Here is a 5,021-nt window from a genome sequence, read left to right on the forward strand (position 1 = left end):
TAGTTTAAGCAAACTAGGAATTTGTAGGAAATTTCTAGACTTAAACTTAGAATGCTAAGTGATGATTGTGAGGAATGTGTCTAAAATATGTTAGGTAGTACACCTAAATTGACACAAGCACTAGTTTATTTTAGGAATGATGCCTAAAATGCTTTTGTATGCAAAATGTTTTGTGTGATAGATATATTGATGCTATTATTTGTTCGGATCTATGGTCTGTTGCCGACCGGATCTGGAAACCTTATGTGTTTAGGATTCTAAGCGTATGGCTACGATATTATAACTAGCATATAAACGTTTCGGAGTGATAAGGACGATTTGAATATCTATCGTGAATGAGGATCTAATTTCACCTTATTCGGTGTGTAGATCAAAAATGGTGAGAACAAGAAGTGGAGTTGGAAATGCTGATGAAAACAGGAATCAACCACCAGTGATTGAGCAAATACCTGTCGTAGCAGCAGCACCTGAGCCGATAACAATGGCTGGTGTACAATTGATGATTCAAACGATGTTGGATCGTCAAATGGAGGAGACTAGGCGGTTGCTTCAACAGAATCGTGAAGAATTGTCAATTCGTGTGGAAGAGCCTGAATTAAATGAAGGGCACTCGGAAGGTGGAAACTTCAGTGGGTCTATTGGTCAAGCCAACCCACTGATAGTTAGGCAACACAACCATGATGGAAGGAATGATGGAATGGGATGCAAGTAAAGGAATTTCTAACTTGCAAACCATCGACCTTCAACGGAAAGGAGGATCCGATTGGGGTTATGGATTGGATCTCAGAAATGGAGTTAGCCTTCATGACTTGTGGAACACTCTAAGGAAGATCCTAAGCCCTAATGAGCCACTGCAACTGACCTGGGCAGAGTTCTTGGTGCAATTCAAGCACAAGTTCTGCTCGGCCCAAAACCTGCTAGACTTGGAGAACAAATTTATGATATTGAAGAAAGGCAGCATGTCAGTGGATGAATACACTAATGCCTTCACAGGCAAGATGGAGTTTGCTTTGCGCATCGTCCCAGACGAACTGACAAAAGTCGACCGGTACGCAAAGGGACTCCCTTGGGAGTATGCGGTGCCAGTGTGTCAGGCACCTACTTTAGAGGCAGCTATTTGGGCTGCTAAGTCTGTTGAGAATATGATCAAGAGGAGGACTGACAGTAAGGTTGAAGTTGGCGAGAAGAGAAAGTTAGAAGGAACTTCAAGTTCTAATGAGAAAAGAAAATTCTCGAAGTCTGGAGGAGGAGGAAGGGATGAGGCAAGGTGGTGCGATAAGTGCAAGAAGAAGCACTTAGGAAAATATGGCGCGGAGGTGACATGTTTCAAGTGTGGAAAGCATGGGCACTACGCCGATGAATGTATTTTCAACAAAAACGTGTGTTACGAATGTAACGAAGAGGGGCACTTAATGCAAGACTGCCCAAGGAAAAATCAAGCAGCAAGGCTAGAGGCGTCGCCAAAGCTAAAGGCAAGAGCATTTCAAATGATCCTTGATGAAGCAGATGGCAATGCAACGAATCAGGAATAAGGATTTTATATCTAAAGATCAAGTTATAAAGTAGCGATACGAAAAGTATGATGTATGTAGCCTATTGAGGCATAGTATAGGGTGAGCTTGAACTTTTGTGTAATCGTTTCAAGGAATTAATATAAACCCTAGTTTTGCTAACTGATGTGTTGAATGATTGTCTGATTTTCTTTTATGGTGACTTGGTCGACTGCGGGACAATACTTGGGACGAGTATGAGTAGGTGTGAAAGGTAGTAGGTGCATATACTACCGGAAGCACAGGACTCGCACTTGGATCAGGGAAAGTCACAAGGTTACCAAGAAGCTAGTGATTAATTCCGTTTTATTCTGGTATGTCATTACCATTGTTTTGGTAGTGACTAGTAAGTTGGTTGTTATTCCGACCTTAGTGGTCACATTCAAATTGAGTCCGACTACAATGAGTTTGTTACGTGGTTCATAGAATCAATTTCGAGGTAGCATCTGACTCAAGTTAGAAGATTGAAATTAATACGATCGATTGCATCGTGCTCGTTGTTAAGGAAGTTTGTAGCTAGAAATGCTACATGTAAAAATGTGATTATATCACATTAGAATATGTAGGAAGTTATATTCCATTCTGGAATTTAACTTTAAAAAGACCGAGTCTAAGCGTCGCATCGTGTGATGAGAGGTCAGTAGAGCACGAACCATCGGTCTGTTACAATAAATAAAGGAAAGTGTTTATCATGAGAAGAAGAAGGAGTCCACAATAAGGACTTATTTGGTAACTTGGAGGTTATGATTGAGAGTACAACATAGTACGAAAAGCAGATGCAAGATTGGGCATCTTCTGCGGTCAAGAAAGCCATAGATTTAAATACTCTTTCGAGGAAACATAGAAGTTACGGTTATTACCTAGGATGAAGAAATAACATGTGGAATCATTATGCAAGTCCTATTTCGTTGATGATTCCTGTTGGGTAGCGTAGCTTTATTTTGTATTGCGTCATTGGGCTCGGTTTATAGTCCAAGTTTTGCACTCCGGTTTGGGCCTCTCCAACCGTGAGCTTGTAGGGTTTACTATATAATAATGTGCTTGCATGCATGTTAGGTCAACGGTTTTGATAGATCGATTGATAGCTTTACAGATTTCTTTATCGTTCTTGTAAACCCTAATCCTCTACAGTTGTAGTTCTTTATCGAGCTCTTCTGAGGATTATTTATTAATCATTCGACATCGTTTGATCCATTATTGTGTTCTTGCTGTTTACTTCTTTAGTACTTTACCTGTTTTATAGATCTAATCGATCTTCAAGTTGGTTTTATAACTTATCAATTGGTATCAGAGCAAGAGGCTGTGTAATCGATACACTTCTTTTCTGTGAAAAAGGTTTCGATTAGGGTTATTCCGCAATTACTGATATTTATTGAGCCGTCATCTCATTATTGACATATCTCGATATTTATTCTTTTGCCCTAATTTGATTTATTACAAGTCTGATCTTTGAATAGGTTATTCGATCATTATGGACGAGTCGCAATCGAATCCCATCAATATTTCGAACAGCATTGGATCAACAACGAAGATTCCCATCCTGTACACCCATGATTAGCATCTGAGGATAATGGATACCTCATCTGGGAAGCAATTATATCTGGACCGTTTTCTCATTCTGCAACTTCAAAGATTATTAAAACTCAAAAGGAGTATAATGATCTTCTGAAAGATGTTAAAGATATTGTGAAAGATGAAAAAGATAAATTTCAGTGCAATATTAAGGCGTTAAGATTGATCAGATTCGCCCTTCAGTCCGATACTTTCAGGCTGGTGAGTTCATGCACGACGGCAAAAGAGATATGGGACAGGTTACGTGAACTGTACTCTACAGACGAAGATCTAGAACACTCCATTCAAACCTTACTCTTGTCTGAGTTTGGTGAATTCAAGCAAGGAGTCGAAGAAACTGTGACCCAAACGTTCGATCGCTTCAATCATCTTCTTAGCAAGATGATCAAACATGACATCGAAAGGAAGCTTATTGAGTAGAAGGTTACATTTTTGAACGGTCTCAGATCCGAGTGGAGAGCAGTCGTGTCCACAGTTAAAGCGCACGAGCAATTTAAATCCTACTCCTTGGCGAAACTGGTGGGCATCTTGAAATCTCAGGAGAAGATCGTGTTGCAGGAGAAGAATATGGTTTCAAGCCTAGGTTCGTTAGCCATCTTGTCCAAAAGTAAAGCTGTGATGGAGGACGAAGACCTCAACTTGGAGGATTATGACCTCACATCTGAGGATTATGCTATGATGGTGTCTAACCCCAAGAGGTTCATCAAAAGGAAATTCCCCACCAACAAAAACCGAAATTGGCAAGGGAGTTACAGCTCTGAAAAGGCTAAAGATGAACCGAAGGCTGAAGAATCAAAGAAGGAACCGAAGGCTGAGGGTGATTCTGGAGTAAGCTGCTACTATTATGGAGGAAAGAACCACTATGCAAAGGATTGTGTCCTCAAAAAGATGGCTGAAAAGGATGAGGAAAAGGATGAAGAAGCTTTGTTGCAGAAAAAGCTGGATGAAATTAGGAAGAAGAAATCTACCGCTAATCCCTCTATGAATGCTCTAATTGTGTAGGGTTCGGTAGCTGATGAGGAGTTCGGTGGCGTGGAAGTTTGGTCAACCGACTCTGAAGATGATGTAGTAAGGAAGCCTTGTCATGGAAAGGCTTATGTGGCTAAAGAGGAAAGCAGTGGAGGAAGATGCTTGATGGTATTCGACGTATCTCAGATGAGGGGATACAACACTGATGGTGGGAGTAATGAACCGAAGGAGCAACAGGATATGTGCTTTACAGCTAAGTTGCTTAGCATGCAGTTCAACGAACTTGACGAACTAATCAAGAAGGTACAATCCATCTTTGTCTCATTTAAAGTCCCACAAAGCTCATATGAAAAAGAACTAAAAAGTGTTAATTCAAGAATCTCTCATCTAGATAGTAGTCTAACTCAAACTCGAGTCACCAATTCTAACCTAACTGACCAATTAAGCAGGGTGTCTTCAAAGAGTGAGGAACGGCGCATGTGGATAGAACTGAAGGAGTCAGAATTAATCAAAATAAAAGATGAAAACATTTATTTACAAAGAGACAATTTAAAGCTTTTGAAACAGCGAAATGTTTTTTGTCTGATTGCTAAACGTCTTTACTCTAATATTACTCAGCTTCATTTGGATTGTGAAATAGGACAAAAGATTCATCGCATGATTTTACCCTTCCTTGAGTTTAAGGAGGATGAAATTGATGCATAAGCGTATAATTGTGAGAGTGTTATTTCATCTGAGGACGTTAATCCGACCTATATGTATGGACTGGACAAAATAGAATCTTTCATTAAATCCAAGGACCATAAGGACATGCTTAAAAACCTTTTGGATGAAAATGATAGATTGAAACTGAGAACCGAAATTTCTGTAGAGGACACGGTTGACTGTTCAGAATTTGTAAAAAGCGAACCTGAAAACCACAAGAATCTA

This window comes from Lactuca serriola, chromosome 7 (assembly GCF_051521515.1).
Source record: "Lactuca serriola cultivar US96UC23 chromosome 7, Lser_US96UC23_V15, whole genome shotgun sequence".
NCBI classification, from domain to species: Eukaryota; Viridiplantae; Streptophyta; class Magnoliopsida; order Asterales; family Asteraceae; genus Lactuca; species Lactuca serriola.